The 23,918-nt window shown below is 38.5% G+C and overlaps 2 long non-coding RNA genes across 4 annotated transcripts in view; one reads left to right on the forward strand and one right to left on the reverse strand.

Moving 5' to 3' along the window:
- The window catches only part of LOC137475270 (uncharacterized), a 101,079-nt gene that overhangs the window by 49,253 nt on the left and 27,908 nt on the right, over positions 1-23,918 (forward strand). Inside the window, exon 6 of the long non-coding RNA XR_010999788.1 lies at positions 6,822-6,965. This is a non-coding gene — a long non-coding RNA (uncharacterized lncRNA). The remainder of the gene's footprint in view (positions 1-6,821; positions 6,966-23,918) is intronic.
- Positions 19,592-22,104, reverse strand: LOC137476621 (uncharacterized). Of its 3 annotated transcripts, none has more exons than XR_011000467.1 (3): positions 21,832-22,039; positions 20,476-20,779; positions 19,592-19,927 (listed from the first exon to the last, which is right to left on the reverse strand). It is a non-coding gene; the product is annotated as an uncharacterized lncRNA (long non-coding RNA). The 3 variants fall into 3 exon arrangements; XR_011000468.1 differs by lacking the exon at positions 19,592-19,927 and adding an exon at positions 22,053-22,104 and having other exon boundaries at positions 20,451-20,779; positions 21,832-21,941; XR_011000466.1 differs by lacking the exon at positions 19,592-19,927 and having other exon boundaries at positions 20,451-20,779.

Raw genomic sequence — 23,918 nt, forward strand, 5'->3', positions numbered from 1 at the left:
ATCCACTTGTGAGGCAAATGCAGCAACACACCACAGTTCATTTGAGGTGTCCATTCTGAGGCCCAAGGGGAATTTCTTTTGGTAGGAAAGGCAGAATTTCATGTGCAACTGAATTTGAGCATGAACTTGAGGATACAAGAGAGGCAAGGGTCTCATACCCAGCCTCTTTCTGTCACATGCAATGAAGAATCTCACCAATATGCCATTTGATATGTAGATGAAGTTGGCTATGCTGATTGTTTGACACAGAAGTTGGAAGGTGTTGCTTTTTTGGCTTTTTAAGAACTTAAATGTGAACTCTTCCTTTACTTCTGCTACAGTAGGCACGGGGTAGAAGAGTGTTAAACCTCATAGTTCAGCCAGTTTCTGCTAAAGGCACGGGGTAGAAGAGTGTTAAGCCTCATAGTTCAGCCAGTTTCTGCTAATCAGCAGGAACCTGGGAACAGCACATATGCACTGGCTATCTTAATTGCTGATTAAAGTGCTTTATATAAAATCCCCTATGTCAGGATATGTATTCCAGTACTGAATGAGCTGTTGAGTGTGTACAGCACATCAAAGGGGTAAGAAGAGGGCATTTTTTAAAATCTAGGTAGAATGATGTCAACACAATTCTGTATTGGGCTCAGTAGTCCTCCTGAAAGATTTGGATGCTGAATCAGTCAGGTATAATGAGTGGAGATCTGGTGTGAATTTAGGCTCCTCTGAGTGATTGGCAGGGAGGCTCTGAGCTGGAATAGTCTTGCTCTTGTGGAACAGAGAACTCCTTGACTAAATGGAAGGCCTTATATTGTGTGAATGGGAGGGCTGAAAATTCCCAGGAAGCAATTTGTTTGTCTTCAGAAAGAGTACATGCTAAGCGTGGTTTCTGGCTCTATTTGTATTGATTATGTAACAACAGGTTGTACCATCTGTTTGGCAGTGGTCTATCATGCTGCTTGCTTCTATCATATATTTCTATTGCTAAACTTACCTTTGGGTTTCAGTTTAGATTTGAGGTAATGGATGTTTCAAGAGCAAAATGAGCCCTGATCTTCTTCCGGTCTCTCTTATATTTTCTTGAAGTGTCTTTCTTCTATTTGATGGGTGGACAGCAGCATTTTTAACAGATGTTTTTCACAGGCTATTGCATAATTATTTTTCAAGTGGCTTCTAAAAGCAGATGTTTCCATGTCTTTGATCTTTCTCCTCCTGACACTTAAACACAAACAGCAGATTCCACTGCTGCTGTCCTTTAGGTCCAGGGAAAGAAGATACCATAACAGTGATGTTGATTTTTTTTCAGCCTATTTGGCAATAATAAACATGTACAGGCACAATTCTTCTCCCTTTCTCCCTTGTCACTAGCATTGCTTACAGATACTATCTCAGGCTTTCTCTTTTAGAAATGTTGCCTTTCTCCATGACCTTTGTCCATAATTTAGTATTTGATCTTTATTTTCTTCTGCAGCTTTGTTTCTTGGTAACATCCTGAGTGTGCAACTGTGAATCTTTTACTCTTTGGAGCTTCGGTGTACAGTTTTTTACCTCATGCCAAGGTAAATCACATCACTGTGGCATCTCCATCACTGTGAAGACCTTTTGACACGATTTTTTTTTTCCAAATAGCCTCATTTTTTTCCCTCTCTTGTGAATAGCTATTCAACAAATGGACTTTTCCATTGTTTGCAGAAATAGCCCTGCTTTCTTGTAAACCATTTTGTAAGAGGACTTCCTAATTTGACTACTTGTTCCTCAAAGACTAAGGGAATGCAATGAAGAATGAAATAAAGGGCAGGCCCAGACAAGTTTCATCCAGCCATAATTTATAATTACAAAAGATGAACTCTAGCTGTTGGTCTAAAATTATGATAAATGTTTGAATCAAGAAAACAAAAGCTTTCTAGTAAATCTACTCTCTATCTTTGTTTAAACCTGATAGATTTTGCCTCCAGCATGTAGAATGTCATCTTATGATGTCACATTACAGCTACCTGACGAACATTCTATTCTCATTCTGGCTTATTTATTAATTAGTGTGGGTGTAGTAACAAGGATTCTGTTTTCATCTGGACTTCCTAGCACCGACTGCAGCCCTTTGAGCTATTCAGCTGGTTGTCAGCCCACCTTTCTCTCCAGTTATTTAACTCATATTCATTTTCTGTAAGAATGGTATTGGAGATAGTGTAGAAAGCCCTTCCAAAGTCAAAATAAATTACATGCACTGCTTGTCCACCAGACTAATCTTATCATAGAAGAGATGATTTCCTTTTCCTAAATTCATATTGACAAGGGTCTGTCACTTTTTTTGTCCTGAGTATGTTTGGAAATGGCTTCCAAGATAGGCTTCAACACCTTCCCATGGACCAAAGTGAGGCTGACTGGTCTGTAGTTCTCCTCTCCAAAATCTCATTCTTGCTCTTCTTGAATACAGGAATCAGAATTTTTTCCCACATAGAAATCTGTTCTGAGCACCCTAAGTGTTCATAGGCAATTGAGAATTGTCTCACAATAACATTGGCCAACGCAAATATGTGCATCTTATGAAGTCCCATGGACTCATAGGTGTCCTATCTGGTTAACTCATATTAACTACCCTTGGTGGAAGAGTAATCCTTGATCTAGACTTTCCTGCTGGTGTCTAGAGCCTAGGATTCATCAAGGTAAACCACTTTCCTACTAAAGACTGAGGTAAAGAGGGCACTGAATATAAAATCATAGAATCACAGAATCAGAGAACCATAGAACAACACACGTTGAGGGAGACATTGTAAGAACATATATGATCCAAGCTTTTGCAGAAAAGGGAGTCTAGAGGAGATCATCTAGCACCCTGTGCACTTGTATCTTGAAAAACTCCAGTGATGGGGACTCCAGTACACCTTTTAGGAGGTTGTTCCAGTGACTAATTGTTCGTATGAAAATGAAAAATGAAAAAGGTCTTTCCTATATCAAGATGAACGAGTTGGCCTTTTTGATGTACCCTGTATCTTTCAGCAGCTGGCCCACTTTTCCCCTGGCTTTCCTTTTGCTGCCACTGTACTTGTAGAGGCTTTTCTGGTTCCCTTTCTCATCCTTCAGTTGCTGGTAGACTTTGGCTTTCCTAATCCAATCTCTGTGTGATTAAACACTGCCGTTGTATTCTTCCTAGGTTCACCTACCTCTCTTTCTACATTCTGTATACTTTCTCTTTGTGTATGAATTTTTTTCAGGACCACCCTTTTCATCCATTCAGGCTTCCTGCCACCTTTGCTTGCGTTGCTGCACGTGGGGCCAGACAGTTTTGGAGCATAGAGGAGGTGATCTTTGAAAATTAACCCTCTATCATAGACCCCTCTTTGCTCCAGGACTCTCCCACAGGATTCTTCCTGAACTAGCTCTTAATCAGGTCGAAATTTTCTCTTCTGAAATCTAATGTTGTGATTCTGCTTCTTGCCTGATTCTCTCTCCTTAGGATCCTGAATTCCACCATCTTATGGTCACTGCAATTAAGTTACCCAGCCTTCAGGACTCTGACCACTTCTTCTGTGTTTACTCCTTCTGTTTGTGGCACCAGGAGGACAGCTTGAGTGAATGACAGGACTTTGCTGATCCCAGGAATCTTTGAGCCTTCTCTTTCCCAATGAAAATTTGAAGCTCCATGAAATCTCGGGTTTTTTCTGCTTTTTCTTTTTCTTCTTTCCTGGGTTGGTGATTATCTTAGTATTTTAATTTTCTGGCAAAGTTAGTGATCACTTTGCCAACAAAAACAATTTTTATCAGTTTTATTATGACATAAAAGTTTGATGAAGAATGACTTTGCATTTGACTTTTCATATTGTTGTTCTTTTCCCTGAACTATTTATCCTGTATCTAATTGTTTTTTCTGCTGTGTGATAAGTTCTGATGACCACAAAAGGGTGGAACATGACAGAACATGTAACAAATGAAGATGCTCTTTGTTTCAATTTTTCTATTCTCCAGGTATCTATTGAATTATCTACTCATTAAGATGTTCTACTTTATCTGGTCTTTTTCATCTGTTTTTTCAGGCTCAAATTTCTTTTTAAAGTGCTGCTAGGCATTTTTAAGCCAAAAAAAGGACACATGTTTACTTCATCAAGTAGAGATATAAATGTAGTCTTGCAAAAGGAACCAACTGGTCAGCCTTGTAAAACGATGGGAAACTTTCTTGCAGATTACAGAAAATGAAAGAAGAAAGTTTGCTAATTGTAGTATATTTGTTAACTATGTAGAACAGTCTAACCATAATCCCATCTGTTCAAAAAAAAAAAGGGGGAAAAGAAAAGCTAGTGGCTGCTGTACTGTAGTATTTCCTTCTTTTCCAAAGCATAATCCAACCTTTTCTTGAACTTATGTACACAAGTCACTTAAACTGCTGGCTGCAAAACTTTTGGCAGTTTGTTGGATATTCCAGACAATCTTTGTATAAAAAATCATCTGAATTGTTTATAGGTTTGTCCTTCTGTCCAGAGTTTCTTCCATGATCTCTTATTTTGAAAACAACTGTACTTACAGGGTTTACTGTACTATTAAGTAGTTTGGGCCTTGCATTGAAAGGTTGTGGTTAGTGGGCAGGAGATTCATAGAAGTTGGAATCATTAGACACATGTTTATCAACAGTTGAAAAAGAATAAAATAAATGAGGCAATTCCACCTAAATATTCTCATGTAGTATTCTTATTATGCAGTATGAAAATGATTGAAAGTTTTCACAATTAACTCTTTTTTGTTTTTTAAAATTCTTGGAAATATAGAGTCACAGAGAAATAAATGACTTGTTAATTACTCTCTCCACATTGACTCTAGGATAGAAAGGGAGCTAACTATGAGATGAGGCTGATGATTATTATGACTATTTCTGCTGATTCTTTTTCCAGTTTCAATGTGTGTATTATGGTGCCAAGGTAGGTGGGAATTTTTGGACTCTCATAATTGCACATGCATGGAATTTAATAGTAAGCTGGTGTCAAGACTGTATGCAAGGGTGTAAGCAGCCCCTTCATTTGCTTAAGAGTATTCTTTGATTAGTCTTGGGTTTGTATTTGATTGAGAGGAAAGACAGTAGATGCAAGGCATTGCCATTTTTGAATCTCACCTGGCTCTGGCTGATGCCTCAGTGTGCAAAAACCCCTCTGAACTGTGTTTGAAGATTTTTATTTGCTATCTAAAAGCATTGATGCTTAAAGACTGGATGTGGCATGCCATGGTTTAGTTGATAAGGTGGTGATAGGTTCTAGGTTGGACTTGATGAACTTCAAGGTCTTTTGCAACCTAATTGATTCTGTGATTCTGCGACATTACTTTGTGTCTGGGATAAATAGCTCTGTGGAATAGGTTTGATTAATTCAGATGCTGCATTTCACTGATATTTCTGCACAGTGGTATAGTTTTTGGGAAGGAAATATGTGAGATAATTTTTTTTAGTCATCAGAGAATCCAAACAGGACATTTATTCCCCATAGCCATAAGACTAAATCTGTATGTGAATGATCCAGCTTTGTTCCTAGGCAATAAATAACACATGCTGCTAAAAATAACCAGCCATTTCCACCAATTGTTTAAAAAGGGGAGAAAGGTTTTATTGAAGGGGCAATTAAAATTCCAAAATAAAATACTTAAAAACTCAGGAAATTGCAAAATGAACCTTCATGCTTCTCTGTGTATTTTCACGAAGTTGCAGGTTTTAACTGTATGGTATTTAACTAACTTAATGATTTCAGATTGTCTGGAATTTATGTAACACCTTTAGAGATTTTTAAAGGAGGTGAGGTTCAGAATAATTAGTGACTGATAACTCACTGAAAATAGGTGAGAAAAAGGAAAAAGGTAGTGACTAGCTTTGGAAAGGAGGGGAAAGAAATGTTAGAAAGAGCAGACTGATCAATATAAATACAATTTCCCTCCAAATCTGGAGAAATTCCAAACAACCTAAATTTAAACACATAGAATACACAGACAACAACACCCAATGTGTGAAGAACAGTCAGTAACAAATTGCATTAGTTGTCTGTGTCAAGCCAATCAACGACACAGCAGCAGACCTGGGATACAGAAGAATTAGCAAGTCTATACAGATTTTAGTAGGATCTTTGATATTGCTTTATATAGCATTCTAATGAGAATCAAGGCAAATATTCTCAATTAACCTGCTGTGGAGTGGGTGAAAAAGAGGCTTACTAAGTGTATCTAAATACTACTTTTTATTAGTACTTTAATATATTGAATAAGTATCTGTTGGGGCCTCCCAGAATTCAAGGTTTTAAGCAGTGTCTTTTATGATGGTATTGAATAGGCTTATGAAGTTTGCAGTGGACACTAACTCTATATAGACTAAAGAAAATAATTAGAATTCAAAAATATATTTAGAAATGAAGTTCAAAGATTGTTTGACAGACAAGTAGAAGTTATTGCACTTAGCCAGGAGTAATCAAACATGTAAATGCAGAATGGACAACCCAAGTAGAAACTATGGAAAATCACTAAGGTAACAGTGGGTCTGAAGCGGAATGTCAGTTGACAAGATGATTTAAAAGAGAGATCCGAAAGTATTTGGGATGGTTAACCTAAAGAAGAGAAGACCTAAGAGAGGACATAGTGGGAGAAGAACTAATAGCATCAACTGTGACAAGAAAGGTTCTAATTAGAAGTAAGGAAAACAGTTCTAATGGCAAGGGAGGTGTAGTGCTGGAATAGATTGCTAACTGTTAGCTTGGAGCATCCATCAACAGATGAGACAAACAGCTGTTAGGAATGACATGATCCTGCTGCACTGTGGGCTGGGGGGAAATGGGTAACCTTTGGAGTGATTCTGTGTTTCTGTTTATGACATTTTCCTGCAGAATTCTTATTAAAAACAAGAGTTGCAAGTGGATCACTTGAGATTCCTGCCGTCTGCACACTAAGTATTTTTACAGCAGTGTATCTGCAGTACTCAAGGAATCTCCTTGAGTAGAAACACACTGACAATTCACTTTATTTAGCAGGTAAAATTTTACTAAATTCACTCAATTATCATTCATATTGTGTGGTGTGGGTTTAGCCCAAAATTCATCAACAGGCAGAATGGGTTAAAAAAAAGGGCAGGCAACCAGTCTTCCTTGCTTTGCCGCTGACTCTTTTTGTAATCCATTTTAAATCCCTTGGGCTCCCTTTGGATTCTTTCCCATAGTTATTATTTTTTTTTTTTTTGCTGTATTTTTCCCCCTACATGATTCAAGGTCTTGCTTGATGCAAGCACTGGTAAAAAGGGATTATACCACTGTGGGTGTTTGTGTAGCACCTGGTATTACAGTGCTTGAACTTAATTGAATATTCAGTGTGCTACTGTAACACAAGTAATAAGCCACAATAACAGACACTGAAGACCACAAGTCTTCCTGTTGACTCCAGTGGAAGTAATTGAATCAGGCCTTAAATGAATGAAGAGGGGATCTTGAAAGGATATTCTTGGTCAGTAGTCTCTCCAAATGTCTTCACGTCCTTGTGCCATCCTATTCTCCTGTTCCCATTTCCTTGTGTGAGCTGTCATCTTTCTCTGATTTGATGTGTCCCTGCTGTAGCATTTTGAAATGCAGAATGCATGAAATATGCCTTTCATATGAGCATGAATTCTAGTTTTGTTCAGACATGTCTGTGGTCAAAATCTGATATTCTCTGTCTAGTCTTATAGTTCAGAGGCCACCCTTTCAACCTATCTAGGAAAGCATATTTTCCTAGAGAACTGGCTAGTACATGAGGTATACAGAGAATGGAATATTTTAAAAATCATGTGTAACTCATACAAAAATGTAGGGCTAACAGCATAAGTCACAGCATGCTACATTTCAGTATCTATTTTCTACTTTTCCTGTCATTTAAAGCCAGTATTTCTTTAAGTTTTACATAATGTACTTTTTCATTGGGAAAAAAAAATCAGGATCTAGCTAATGGTGAGACAGCTTAAAAATAATTGTAACTAGGAACTGGGCCATGATTAAAATTGTTCAGCTGTTCGTTTTATTGTTTGTTCCCAAAACCTTAAATGCACTCTCTGAGAACAATAACAACAGTTAGCATGTAACTCCGTATGGGCCAATTCATGCAGTCTTCTCTCAGCCTTTTCTTACTGCAGAAAAACTCCTGTTTAGGGGACTTTGTAAGGAATTCAGGGCTGGAACTATCTCTTCTAGCTATTTTGTAATTATAACCTGGAAACTACCAAGGAGAAAAGGAAAAAAAACAGAAAGAAGAAACAGAATGAAGTCTACCTTTCCAGCATAACTGGATTTGAGGGAGTGAATAGAACAAAACAGGCTGTGATAGCCCCTTTGAATAGTATCTGCATCCTTGTCAGCCTCTGTGATATTTGTGTGTGGGATATTTATTATTGGGTTTCCTACAAGAGGGATAAATCTCTGCAATGAGGGTTATAGTGGTAGGAACTGCAAAGAAAAATATACAGAAAAAAGATGATGGCCACTTGCTACTGTAAAACAAACTGGTTCCATAAGTAAGAAATCGTATTTGCTGTCAGTTGATCTTAGCTGAGTTGTGGAAGGTGGCAGCTTCTTCAGGCAGTGGTTGGTTGACCTTCTTGGTTGCTTGATTTGGCCTCTTTGAGTCTACAGAACTAGGCACTTTTGATGTTAAAAATGGACTTTTCTCCTACACATCTGAAATCTTGTTCTGTATTTTCACATGCAGAACAAACTTTTAAGACTGATGGTGATATGCAGGAAATTGTAACCTGTTGTGGCTGAGCTCAGAAGTGATAAGCCACATTTAAGGTGAGATTCTCAAAACTCCATTGCTGTTCAACAGCTGCTGGAAGATTTAGTCCTGCAGGCACCTGTGAAAGTTGCGCCCAAAGTGCCAATTTATAGCCAAATAGAGTATATACAAAGATTATATAGTTCACAGTGCCTTTCCACTATGAAACCTCTTATGACATTAATATTTTGATTTCACTGAATTTCAGCTGGGTAAGCAAGTGTGTATGGGATGCACAGTTAGGTCCTTTTATTGCATAATTTAGGAAGAGCTACTGTAAGCATAATTTGAACCTTTTCTCTCAGGAGAAGTATTGAAACCTCATTCACGTTTTAGGATGAGTAAGGATGTGGTGTCACTCACAGCAGGAGCCTCATTTGGAGCCCATTGATGTCAATAGAAACACTTCCCTTTGCCTCAGTGGGCTATGGACCAGGAATATGCAAGAGTAAGTGAACTAAGTATTCTGCTGACTGTATCGTATAGTATATGCTGTACAGTTTTACTAAAATAAACACATTTACTTAGCCAAAACACTTAATGTTTAATTTAAAAAACACAATATTAAAAGAATGGATTTTGCTTTACTGATGTTTTAAGCTTTAATTTAATGTAACATAGTGAAAAAGACACCAAATATTCTAGTTTTGTTTCATTAGAACCAGATGGCCCATGAAAGACTTTTGGCTAAACTAGAGTTGGGAAAGCTTATAAACTCTGACTAGTCTGAAAATGTGCTCAAAATTGCTATATCAGATGATATGCCCAGTTTTATAATGTGAAATTCTTTGGCTGTTTTACTAACATCCTGGTAAGGTGCTGTACAATTTAGGCAATTACAAGAAACTCTTTTGGATGCTACTGTCATTATTGTTCTGCTTTGGAATTGGAAAAACAACAAAATTGCTCTAATGCAAGTGAAGTATCTGAGAAAACATCACAGTGATGTTGTTAGTGAAGAACTAATGAGGAAAAAGAATTGTTATTATTGACTTATTTTTTTAATATGATGAGACAAATTTGTTTGTCTCAAAAAATTAAAACCCCCCAACAAAATGCCCCAACCCAAAGCCTCATGATCTTCATCCTGAAAAAATGATAAATCTTTTCTCTTTACCCTAACAACACTGCTGGTATGGTAAATATACATCCCCAGCTGACAGGGATCAGATAGAATATTAACTCCAGAATGAAATATTAAAGTAATAATGACCATCAGGAATGATACATGCAATTTGAATTTACTTCAGTACTGTTTTCACTGCAGTCCTGTGGCAGTCCTTCTGTGTCCTGGAAGATGTCTTGTGTGTTCTGATGAGTAGAAGGCAGAGACAGTTTTGATGAGGTAGACAGGTGGGAATTGAAAAAAAATTGCTCAGGAGAAATACAGGTAACCTGAAATGTATTTCCTCTTGCTAATAGAAATTGAGAGAAAAACAAATGCCCATAGCAGGTCACTAGGGTTCAACTACATTTAAGGTCAAAGGTAACTTTTATGTCATTCTGCCCTGACTTATATAACAGCCTGCTGATTGCAATGGAATCAGAGCGTATCACGGGTCTTTGGTTGCTACTCTTAAAGGTCTTGATTACATTATACAATAGTTTCATACCTTGGGCATTAGGAATGGATTTTCAAAACTTTTTTCCTGTGATTTTCTACTAATCCTTCTCAGGTGAGAACTTCTTGCCTCCGCTGTGTTAGTGGCTTCATTGTTCCTACCTAAGCTGTTTTCATGCAGGAGGCAAACAGGATCAGGTTCTCTGGGCAGGTATGTCTTAATTTCAGTACTGAAACATGGTCTTGCTCTGTTTTGCAAGTACAGATCAAACTGGTTTCAATAGGGCTACTCACCGAGTAAAGGCTGGGATGGAAAGTCCTTTCAGGAAGTCAAACTACCTATAAAAGAAAACCAATCTTGTAACCATAGCAATATGAGGGCTACAGTAGGTAACACAAATGCTCGATTCAGCAGCATTGTATCTCTAAACAAGTCAAAGTTATAATTGTTCTATGACATTTAGTTTCTTTGTAACTTCTTACTCAAATCCCTGGTAGCTCTGCTAGCCTGATTTTTTTCCCCAGGTTGATGTATATGCATACATATACATGTATATGTAGGTGTGTGTGCAAACACATATTTTCATGTGTATGTCTGAAAAGAGGTGTGAATTTATATCACAGATTTGCACAACAAAGTCAGGTGGGTATATATAGCCCAGCAAATATTGACAAGTCCTTTGGTCTTCTGTAGTCTCACAGTAGGGTGCTGTTTTACGATTTTCTTTGCTTTTAATCTGTCTGGATTTAGGACATGCCTTTTCCTTTGAACATTAAGGTCTAGTGAATCAGGCACCCCTGACTTTATACATTGTAATTGACAATTTTCATCTATTAGGGTGTTTAAATGAAACGTTTTATTGCCTCTACATGCTCAAACAGTCCCTTTCAGAATTAAAGATAATTAAAAAAACCTTAATGATCATTAAAAGGCATGACTTGCACAATTCTCTGAACAAAATCACAGAATTGTTTTGTCTTTGCCTTATTAGGCATTAGCACTTATTTGGAAGATAACTTGTAACTTAGTGAGGTTTTTGAAAAACTACTCTGTGTCAAGTTTGTCAGGGAACTTGAAGCAAGAAAAACTTAATGTGACTTTGGGTTAATATTTCTCAAGAGTGTCTATGTCATAAAACCCAAGACATTTATTTGCATAATTTGGCCTTAGGATACAGGGAGGAGTGGGGAATAGGCAGAGAGAAAAAATACTGGAGGAGTAGTAGAGATTTTGATCAGAGAGCCTGTCAGAAGCTTGTGAATTTGCACAGAGCTGTATGTCTTAAAAAAATTAAGTGGAAAGAATCTTGACTCAGATGTCTATAACCATTTCTTAATTTGTGACCTACAATTTGTCCTTTTAGAAAATACAGACTTTTCAAACCTCACATTGTAAAATCACTTTGGAAATCAGAGCACAGGCAAAGATTTAACTTTGTAGCAAGCAATGAGTTTATATTAAAAGATATTTTATATTTTATCAGTGAACCTGATTGTTGGTTCCCTGAATGAATTATGTATCCAGACAAGTCCTGCAAAAAATTAAATCCTTCCCTTTAGAACTAATGAGTGTCTTTGCATTGTGCCCCAAGTATCTAGCACCACTGGTGCCAGAATAGGGATCTAGTGTAGATCCTGATTTGTACTTTCCTCCCTGGCTTCTGCTCTTGCTTTAGAGAGGAATGAAGGAAATTCTAGAAGAATCAAACCGTCTCTTGTCCCAGAATATCAACTCAGTGCTGCAAGTCTTTGTGGTTCCAACATAAGGCCAGCGACTGCTCAACCTATTTTAAGCTTAAATGTTCTCCCTGGACCATGTGCTGTAAAGTGGCCCATGCACATGGAGCAGCTCTTGGACATCTGTCAGCCACTACCTGCTCCGAAGGGATTGACCTATACAAGGAAACTCAGATGCTGTAGAATGCCAAACACTCATTAGTCTTCCTGGCAACAACCTTGAGCAAACACAAATGACTGTATACACTATGCTGAGCAGTGTAATTACTTGTATTTGTTTTAATGGAGATGTCAGAACAGGCATCTTGTGGATTCAAAGTACTTTGGTTGTAAATATGAAAGATAATATTAAAAATGTTTTAAAAGACAACTTGTAAAGTAGGTAGAGACCATTTCTTCTTCTTCCCCACTCACTTTATAGCTTCTCTGCATTGTAAATAAAATTAGAATTGGTGGTCTGGCAACTTTGACAAGTAGTAAGAAACAGTTATTGCAAGAGAGGAGCAAATAACAGAATGATCTACTTGTTGGCCCATTTTTAAAATTTATATTTTGTCCTTAGGTCAGGAGATGTTTGAAAGCTGATGCTACATAAACCTGTGCTTTGGTCCTAGAACTAGCAGATAACACACAGTAAACACTGAAACCCCAAACAGAAAAAGCTATTTTGAGATTTTAGGTTAGAGTAAACAGAAAAAACTGTTTTGAGAGTTTAGGTTAGAGTCTGGGAAGTCAGGAAAAAGGGGAAGGAAATACAGGCTTTTTAGTGATTGCTTTAAAGTTATTTTGCATGTTAGTTCACAATGAGATTCTGTAGCTCTGCATATGAGGAAAGAGTATATTGTAATTTCAAAACAAATTAGAGAAATATCCAATAGTCCCTTAAACTGTTTGAATCCATTTAATACTAAGAAGTGAAGAAGCCAGACAAATCCATGGTAGTGTTTTAGACTGGCTGACCTAGTTGAAGGCTATCTCATCGGTGCTTAAGGCCACACATGAAGTAGTAAATGCAAAATCCTGTGAATGGACAGCCATGTGGACCCTTACAGCCAAAAGAAAAGTGCAATTTATTTGAAAGTTATAGCTCAGCATGACCCTACTAACCAGGAATTGTCAGGACAATGTGCAGCAGAAATTCTCATTCTACTTTTCATTAGGTGACAAGGTGACATCACGCAGTATGTACTAGCTCTGGTGTTGACTTTGTGCCAGGGGGAAGCTGTTGGAGAAGAGCCCAAGGAAGAATTTTTGTGCCACTGCATTCATTTGGCATTGGGAAGCTCAGTTCATGTATTCAAGTTGTAGCTTCTAAGGGCAGAAGGGAGCACGGTGAGTGTTCCCCAGACCTGGTGCCACACAAAATTTTGAAGAATAGTTGCTGCTTCTGCAATGTGTTATGTAACTCTGTAATAGCTCCTCTGCCAATGCATATCCACAGACAGGATGGTTTTAACATGAATCAAGCTAACCAGCCAGCCAGATGTTTTGAGGCACATAATGTAATTATTGATATGAAAATCAAAACAAGGTACCATATAAAGGCAGCCACTGTTAGATCATTACAGATGAGACCATCAGTCTTGTTGCTGTAACAAACTCCGTATTCATTATTTTTGCTCGGGATATTTTTTTCTTTGCCTGAATTGGCTGTTCTCTTAATGAATATTGCAAATCATAACCCAAAATATATGCCTTGAGCTGTCTTGATTTTTGATTTGCAATGAAGGTTTGTGCCATTGCAAAACATTTCCTGATGGAGGAAAGGGGGAACATGCCATGGAGGGCTGGAGAATTCTGTGTGACCAAGCAGTGAATCAGACCTCTGATTCTGATTACAGAGTAATCTCCATGCTGTGTTTGGACTTCACCCTGGACTCCCTCTCCTTCACAGGAGGTAGTGCTGATTTTGACAGTGTTTTCATAAAGACTTGAAGTGTTTCAATGGAGAGGTTGAAGCTTTTACTGCTAGTAATGCATGTCAATTCTGTTAGTATCATAAATGGAAAATTTTGGTGAAGACGTGAAATTGTTTTTCCAAGCTGATATAAAAAGGACTTTTTAAACTCACTTTCTTCTCTCCAGGTAATGTGTTTTATGTTTTGAAAGATTGTAGATTAACTTCTGGTTGAAACCACAGCAAAATAGAAGTAAAATCAGAAGAAAACCATCAAACCCAAGTGTCTGTTAAAAGTTACTAAGAAACGTTGGGTTTTTTTTAGTTGAGATATTTCAACTTTTCAATTAAATCATATGCCTTAAGCATATTTGACCTTTGTACAAAAAAAGCCATAAAGTTTTATTGACTGCCACAAGTTGCAATAAAAGTAGAGTTCAAATAAAACAGTTATGAAGAATTTTAAAGACAAATTAATTAAGTCAGAATTCAAATTCGTCTGTATCATAACATGCAGCAAGCATATATGTCCAGTGGCAACTGGGAATAATATGAAGACACCTGTTAGCATCTGCTTTCTGTGTATCATTTACTGTCCAAGCATGACAACCTTATTGTCACATTGACCTTAAACTAAAGTCAGTCATGAAATAAGAACAATGAGTCACAGTAATTGCTTGGATCAAGCAAAGGACCAAAAGCTCTTGGAGCTGTTCACCTTCAGGGCATGCTTTATAGCCCAGCTTCTTGAACAGATATCTAGGGAGAATTGGGATGGGTTGGCCTCTATGAGATGGGGAGATGTTGTGCAATAGGACCTTCTTGCTGGCTGGTTCTTTCATGTGGGTGGAGTTTTGTTGTTCTTATTTTTATTGTTATGGATTGTGAGATGGGGAATTGTTTTTCCATTAGCAAAGGCAAAACAACTGCTTTCAGTGTAGAGTGACCTTTTTGATTATGTACATGAACCACAGACAAAAAGAACACAATAAAATACTCCACGGGCAAACATAGTGAGCTTGACTCATCACTATGTTACTCCAGTTCTGTACCAGATCCGTTCAACTGAACAAAAACGGAACTTTACCACCCATACTATCTGAAGCAAAGGGGTCTCATTCTGCCCCTGACCAGAATGCTGATTTGTAGAGGATGAACACTGCTCATTCTTTGTGGAGAGAGAATTATTATCCATGGCAATCGAGAGAACAGCCCAGAATTCTGAGGTGGAGGATATATATCTTGTGGTATGTATATCACATATACAGCATGATGTATCCTGACATGGCTGTTTTATGAAGAATGTTCTGAGCAATTAGACTAAACAAAAAGATCAGTAGAAGTTGCATTTTCTAGTTCACAATGACCTCCATAATATCAGAGAAGGTGTCAGCACTTTGACTGTTTTACAGAAAATACTTGCAACTATGTCAGTTCTAGGAAATGGGCCTTCTAATGGGTAGTGGCTGACATAACACATATGTCACACTTATCCTTGTTAGGATGTTTTGAGGCTTTCCTTTGAGTAGCTCCCTACCACAGAAATAAATCATCTCCTCATAGAGAGCAGATGAACAACAACATGTGAAAAGAGGATTTATGGCTGTGGCTGCTTTTCTGACTGCCGTAGGTGCCCCGCACTGCAGTTCCATAGTGCCTCCTAGAGGTCCTGGCTCCAGGCAGGGAGGCAGAGAGCTGCACTATCGCTGATGTGTTGGGGCAGCTCGCAGTGCCAGTTGTGTGTTTACCAGCGGGTTGGCCGATTTCCTCCGCAGCTGTTGTGACTTGCGAATATTTGATTCCTTTAATGCAATAGAAATGTTTGGTTCTTGGCCTCTTAGCTACTGTAGCGTGTCTGTTGAAATGAGATAGTGCTATATGGTTCCTGGCTTCCCTTTATTCCCTCACTGTGGATAACTACACCTTCCAGGTGAAAAAAAGGAATCCTTGCTTCCCAGGAGATGGCAAATCTAGGTGAGAAGTATGCAATTCTGTGAAGGACAATCACAGAGCAGCATGTTGATTGGCAGACTTGACTACATTGTAAACACTTCTAATCTTCAGCCAAGTTAATGTCTTGCAAAACCCAGACAAATTTGTTTCAGATAAGTGATTCCAGTAGGCTGTACTCCTGAAAACAAAGCAAATTGTACACTGACTATGCAAATCATGGCTATTCTCACAATCTCTAGATAGATGCTTGTTAGGAACATTTGCACCTTTGTTGACACTGGGTTACTTCCCAGTGAAGTACTGGGAAGTACTTTGTTGACACTTCTATACAGTGTTACAGTAGTATAGAAAAGAAAGTGGAGTGCAGATTTAATAGAAGATAGAAAAGGATGAGTTTGAACATTCAACCTGTCACTTCTTTTGGCACTTGGGATCCAGATGGTATGTTTCTGGCATCTGCATTGTCCAGGCTTTTTTTCTGTGTAACTTGCCTCATTCAAAGTGGTTAGGATTGATATTATGTGACACTGTTTTGTACAGACCATTAAACATTTCTGAGATGGGTTGAATCATTTCAGTGTGCTGCAAGGTTTTCAAATACTTTCAGAGAATGACCCATTTCTGAACAGAAGAGCTTCCTGTTGGACACATCCCTTCTGTTCACAGCTGCTTACATCATTGCTTCCCATCTGTGATCCTGTTGTCCATTTGCAATCACATTATTTCCCTGTTCAATGGAGAATGCAGGATAGGACTACTAGGAAAAGCAGAAATATTTAATGTGTCTTCCAACAGTCTTTACTGTGACAAGTGTTTTGTTCTTTCTGAAAAGAGGCTAGTCATTCTGGATAATGCTACAATTGATTTGGTCAAACTAATAAACTTAAAAAGTTCATCATCCTGTTCCTGCTCACACTTCTATGCTCCTTTCTTCCTGTGTATTTTGGCTCCTTGCACCCACTTGTGAATCAAACTCCTGTGGCAAATCTTGTCTCTTTTTTATTTTTTATTATGGCTGTGGTATTAGGATAAGGTGTTTTTTTCTTGTTTGTCCAGAATCAGAAGAGGTATCTGGACCTTTATCAGGCAATTAAGCAGAAGTGCAAAGCAGAAGCAAAATCACTGTAACTGGATAGCTGAAGTGTAATGGGAATTCTGTCAGAACTTATCCTTGATGAGTGGTAGTTGTAGTAATAATAAGGATATAGTAGTAGGTAAAGGATCAGAAAACATGAAATGAAGGGGTTTATCTTGGTGTTGCCTTGCTTGCCATCTTCTTGGATCAGGATGAGAAGGGTGCATGTGTGTGATAATACAAGTTTCTGTTAAGTGGTCTTGAGGCATGATAGCTTGTATTGGATAGGCTTTAAAAAAAATTGGCTTTATTTTTTGTTTTCATAACATTTAAATAGAGGTTTGACCTGAAGTAGATGGAGACAGATGGTGTCTGATGGCAAAGCTTTGACCCTGATGGTGACAGTGTATTTGGCAAGAAACCAGTTCTGTCTAGGTTCATGAGGATGTACCAGACTGGTTTTTTTTTTTTTTTTTTTTTTTTCAATGAAATCATCAATTGTCACTGAGACTGAAGGGAAGACTTGATAAACCTCTGCATTGTCTCAGAAAAAAATAATTCTATTGATCATATACATTAACATCCAGTTCTTTGTGCAGGCAGACAGTATGGCAAAGGGGAAACAAAAGGGAAGTCAAGACTGTATATTGGGTGAAAATAGAGCCCAAATGCAGATTCTGTTTCATATATATAAGCAAAACTCAAAGGCTGTCAGGAATGTGTAGTGCATCAAAGCTGGCTGTGTGTGAAACCAGATGGGTTTGTAGCTGAAACAGTTCTATTTCTGAGGATGTTGAAAATCTGCCCTGACTGAATGCAACCTACTCCCCAGGGGTGTTCCTCAAGCAATTCTAGGTCTTGGGGCAATCTCAGGATTCCCCTGGAGCAGCTTGTTGCTAAACAATGAAATGCACTTATTTTTCTAAGACAGAATGTTGTTGACATTTCCTTCTTGCAGGAAACTTGGAGGTGCCATATTTTGACTTCTGTTTATAATGAAGACTTGTGGGAGGAGGTCTCAGAAGAGATCTACCGGGATTACCATGGGAAACTACTGTGGTGTAGGGGCATGGTAATAAGATTCCCGCCGTTCCCTAGGGGCATGGTAATAAGATTCCCGCCGTTCCCTATGTCCATCATTTGGTGTACCCTCCCCAGTTAATGTCAATTAAGCAATGGTACCATCCTAGGTTCTGGAAAGTTCTTTGTTCTAAGTTCTGTTATTGGTTCCCTCCTTGTAACCACTCCTTCCCTTATCTCCCATTGGTTTGTACTATCTCTATCCCTCCCACAAGATCTTACCCCATTGGAGGTATGTACCCCGACCCCACCTCCTCTATCTCGGATACAACCCCTATCCCCTCTTTCGGGGGGTCTCCGAGGGCTCTGGTCACCCAGACCTCGGAGTCCAGCCACTCAGGGCAGCTTCCCTCTCAAGAGGTTGTCTCCCTTTGCTCCTTTTACCTTTTCCTGCCTTTTCCTGCCTTGAATAAACCTCTGAGAACTGCAGCGCTCCGTGTGCCGACCCGTCTATTTGGTGGATTCGAGCTTTAGTCATCTGGGGCTCCTGCAGACCTGCGACCGGTGGGCTCCCCCACGGGACCTAGGTCCGGGAAGCCACAAAGACTTGTTTGGAAATGTGGATAGTTCCTCCCTACAGAGCAGAATGTCCAAGTTTTTATCAGCTGTTGCAGAGCAGTGGCGCTCTCTGGAAATGAAGACCTTATACCAGATCTGCAAGGTCAAGTCAGAATTATGCCCTAAATTATGTTGATCTCTAATTTAGAACTAAATGTTGAGCAATAGATTAACTAATGGGAGTCATTCATTCTGCAAAATTGTGCTTCTTATTCTCAGACAGGAAAATTTTAATCATTTGTATCATTCCCCTTACTCTTGAAAAAGTCTTGAGGTAGTAATAAGAAAATTTGGTTGGGCATTAAAAAAAATCTTATTATTTTATTCTTTGAAATTGGATTGAGGATGGCATTTGAATGCAAATTTTAATACTGAAGTGTGTCTGAGGTTGAGAGTGGCAGGTATAAACTAATGCCTATGAGACACCTGTAGCAGCAGCTAAAGGACTGGTGGACTCCATTCCTTTATTGAGTATCTTCTGAGGCACTTTTACTGTGGGACTGCAGGTGACGTACTCTTCCAAGGTCTCCAAACACAGAATTTGCTATTGTTTCTCCAAACTTCACAATGCTGATTTGGAGAATGGACCATTGAATCATCTGCAGTCAACTGACTGACACATCATGTTTTAATTAAATCACTTTCGACAATCCTTATGAACAAATTCCATTGTAAATTTTCTATTTAAGAAGTGTTGTCTATGTAATTTCAGATATTTCCTTCAGAGGTAGTGCAATTAGTTTTTTCTTTATATGTTCAGTTGCAGATTTATCTGTGATAAAAATTGTATTACTAGCATCCAGTATCAGTGTCTGGCATGCCTTGGATTCCACTATTGAGGCTGTTGGCACTAAAAAAAAAATCCAGCAACAACCAAAAATAACCTGCAGGGTTAAGAAAGAAAAAAAATCTCAAACAAGGTAATGTACATTTAGTTTATGATGCACCTTTAGAAAGAATTATGGGGTCTGTTCTTCTCTCTATGAAACTAAGTGATGAGTCTTGTCTTGGACTTATTTTTGATAACAGAATTTGAGCAGGTGGGCTCAAATTGCTCTGTGTTTTAGAGGTAAAATTTTGTGTTTATGAATGATTTTTCTGTGAACTGGTACTTTCCCACAATGAAGCAGCTGGGTGAGAACAGTTTTCTCTGAGTTAGATGAGATTGTCAGTATCCAGGAAGATTTTCCCTGGAAGTTTTTCAGCACTGCAGCGATGGAGAGGTCCCTTGGAAGCTCTTCCTGCTGATACATAATTCAGGCTGTCAGGAGCTCTTTGCTATGTGTTTCTGTAACTTCCATAATCTGTAAACCATACTTGTGTGGTCAAAGTATAACTGAAACGGAAAGGAGTGTTTGTGAGCTTATGACTGGACTAGCTTCAGTTTCACAGAAGAAAACCAGCTTTATCTCTCTAATCCTTCTGCTGGCAGGCAGGACATGAAAAACGAACGTAAGACACTGTACCTATTTATTGCTTAATTTTTCTCCATAAATTCTAACCTTGTGGTTAGAAAACCCAACAAAATCCAGTAATTCTCAAATGTAAACAAGTAGAAAAATAATACTCCAGAGTGCAGGAGTTTGTAAGTATCCAAACCGTAAATATGTTAACACAGCTGCATGTCATGTGATCCACTGCAGCTGTAAGACAAAAATATGTGAAATGTTTGAAAATGTCCAGAATACTGCAAATTTCTGATGATCCCCTAACTGAACAAGAGCAAAGCTACAATTAGAAATCCAAATGGAATGAATAAAGAGTTGTGCTGAAATGATATGAACAACTCTTTTCCTTAGCTAATGTTTAAAAGTTCCACCTAAAGCCCTCCCACATTAAAGCTGTGTAAGCTAGAGGTCTTGCAATGCTTTCTGTATGTATTACTCTGCCTGTGAGCGATCCAGCTGTGTTTTAAGATATTCTTATAATCTGTTTGGGTTTTTGGGGAGGTCAGTGTGCCACAGTTCAGTGAAAGGCAGTTTCTTCAGATGTTGTTGAACAAGGTAGCACAGAAGAAGAAATATTCTGGCTGTGCCAGTGTGGTATGTCAGCTGTTGCTGGTTTCTGAACGTCTTGTCTGTCGTTACGTGGTGTGTTCTGAATGCAGCTCCACGACTGAAGGTGTTTGTGTCTCCTGGGCAATGGCTGGAGTTCTGTGCACTCTATGCCCTCAGCCATAGCTGGGTTCCTGTGGCAGGTAAAGCAAAGCATTAGTGCAACGTTTAGAAGCTAAAATTCATCATTAGTCAAGAAGCTAAACACTTGAATGCCTAAAGTGGAGTGAAAAGCACAAAGTCACAAAAACATGGCAGAAAGTAAAAACAATTGCTTAGAGAAGTATTATGGAATTTACTCAGTCATAAGTGTTATCTGCCAGGTCTTCTTTCAAAGACATGGTGTTTTTTCCACATAGCTACTGTTTCGTAATAAACCTAATAACCTTCTGCAAATAGCTTTTTGCCCCTGAGCAATAAATGCAGGATTCAGCTATAATGATAACTGCTGGAGATTAGAAGTTAAGCCTTCATGAAAAAGAGAACAAAAGAAATTAAAGCGTATTCAGTAACATTTACAAAATAATTTTAATTCCATGCAATTTCTAAAGCTATGTTTCCACATGTTAATAATGCCAAAAAATAAATAACACTACTTTCAATTTTCTTTTATTTTCCCTTTTAAATATATTTCCTTCTCATCTCCGCTACTTGACTAAAAATGTCATTTCTTGGTTTAATCCTGCTCAACATGTCTTAAAAGGCATTTTCTGAAGCAAACTTTTCTACTTTATAAAATTTCTATTTGTCGTATTTTCAACCTCTGATGCTGAAAGAAAGGTGTCACCTGCTAGTTATTTGGTACATTCAAAGAAAATGTTGTCAAAATATATGGTAGTTAGTGTTGGCTTTTAACAGGTTTTAGCTGTCTCTTCCTAGAAAAAGCATATTTGGAATTAAATTTCAGCAAGCTCAGGTATATAGTTACACCATCTTAGGATCTGTCTTCTGGGACAGGGTCTGCTTTGATTCATGCCGTTATTCAGCAAGTGTGAGTGACTAGTATGAGATGAAAATGTTTGATATTGATTCTCTGTCATATTAGAAATCATTGCTTCTGATAAATGTATTTAAAATATATTTTTTTACTGCTATCACTGCCAAGAATCCTGGGCTGAATCAAAAGGAATGTGACCAGCAGGCTGAAGGAAGTGATTGTTCCCCTCTGCTCTTGTGAGACCCCCACCTGGAGCACTGCATACAGTTCTGGTGTCCCCAGTAAAAGGAGGACATGGAACTGTTGGAGCAAGTCCAGAGGGGACCTTGAAGTTGTTAAGAGGAGTTGTTAAGTTTCTCCTACACAGATGAAGAAAGTTGGGGCTGTTCAACCTGGAGAAGAGAAGGTGGTGTGGGGACCTCAGCAACCTTCCAGTATTTGAGAGGGGCTACAGGGAAGCTCTGAGCAACTTGATCTGGTGGGAGATGTCCCGGCACGTGGTAGGGTGGTTTGGGACTAGATGGTGCCTAAGGCCCATTCCAACCCTTCAGCATTCTGTGGTTCTGTGATTATGGCATCTCTATAGACGTACAAAACCTACCAAACAGAAGGGCCATTTCTTCACAAGCCTTCATGAATTCAGGCATTTGATACTACATTTTGCTACTTGTCCAACCAATGCCTTGTGGAAACAGTGCCAAGATTCAGAAAAGAGCATAGATTGTAGAAATGAGTAGGAATGGTGCAAAGGCTGGATTTTCTCCAGTACTTTTCTGTAAATCAGGCAGTTGATCTGAGGTGTAGTGCCTTGATGCTTCATGTATACAAGCATTTCCAAATATGTGTACTACCCTGAGTATGTGTGTGATCAACACGATCTATAATATGTAACAAGTCTTATCTAGAATAATTTGGTATTATATTTACTAGCCTTTTTGCTTTACTAGAATCAGGATATTCCTGTTTGAAGCACGTTTCTTTCTCAAAAGTGTGTGTATATCTTCTAGGAAAATAAGAGAAAAATGTAGTGTCAAAAAAGGTCACTTCTGGCATTGAGTGAATTATTTAGGAGAATGTGATTCTTATCTACCAGAAAATTTAATCTGAGAATACTCGCAGAGGTGGGAAGGAGGTAGGCCTTCTACCTCCTCTCTTGGTGGTTAAGCTGTTCATCTGCAATGATGGATTCTGTGGTTTAATTCTGCCTTCTGCTCTGGAGATTTAGATCCTGCTGTCTTGTCTCTTGGGACAGGACATGAACAATTAGCAGCAGTGAGGTTTGCTGCAATGTGTTCTCATTTGCTCCTCTTTACACATTTTTGCTTCAGAGGAGCTGTCTGCAGGTCTGATGCCCTCTCTGCCAGGGGCTTGTGGTAGTCAACTGGCTTTAAAGGTGCTCAGTTTTGTGGTGGCCACTTAAGTGCTGCATGCAAAGTGAACCATTTTCAATACAAGGGGTGAGAACCTGCCTCACAATCCTTCAGTAATGAGTCACACAAGCAAAATCAGATCATAGCTCGAACCCATGCCCTGTCCAATCAAGACAGGAATTTGAATTTGTGTTTCTAACTCCTCATAGGAGTATCTCAGCAATTACTTTTTTATAATTCCAAAATGGAACCAGTCCAATAAGCCAGTTCATGCAAACTACTTCAATGATAGCTGAGAGTGAAAGAGCAATAGAGTAAGAATGATACTCCAGCCTTATGTTAATAGTACTCACTTTGGGAGCTTCAATACAGTAGGAAGCATTCTTAGTATAACAAAGAGTGAACTGTATATAAAAACTGAGAGAGAACAATCCCTTTACAACAATTTTGTAAATCTTGTATTGTATTTCCTTGTCTTTTATGTTTGCATTTTCCAAAAATGCTTCCTCTTGAGACACATGGAACATTTAATGTTAAATGAAGTACAGTGGGCTGGGTGGGGATGGTAGTGGTTTTGGTGTGGAAACCTGGAAAAATTGTGAATTTGGTTCAGTTTGAACAACATTCTTTTTCAAATGTTTGGCTTGGCAGCTGAACTGAAAAACCAGTTATTTGACAGCCCTAAGCCCTCTTTTGCAGTTGGACCCTTGTGTTTTACTAGGAAAATTGTACCATTAGCCCCTGGAGCTGTTCATGCATGGCACAGAGGCATGAAATGGAAATCCCACTAAAATTTAGGGTTGTCTGAATTTTTTGGAACTGGGAGACCTCTGAAGTGAGATTAAATGATAGTATCTGCCGTATGCGCATTACTGGACTCTCCAAGGGCACACTGTTGTTTTCACAGATTCCCTCTGTCACTTGCTTGTCAAAAAGATACCTTTGATCCTTACGGGAAATATTAGG

The sequence above is a fragment of the Anomalospiza imberbis genome, chromosome 6 (genome assembly GCF_031753505.1).
Source record: "Anomalospiza imberbis isolate Cuckoo-Finch-1a 21T00152 chromosome 6, ASM3175350v1, whole genome shotgun sequence".
NCBI lineage: Eukaryota > Metazoa > Chordata > Aves > Passeriformes > Viduidae > Anomalospiza > Anomalospiza imberbis.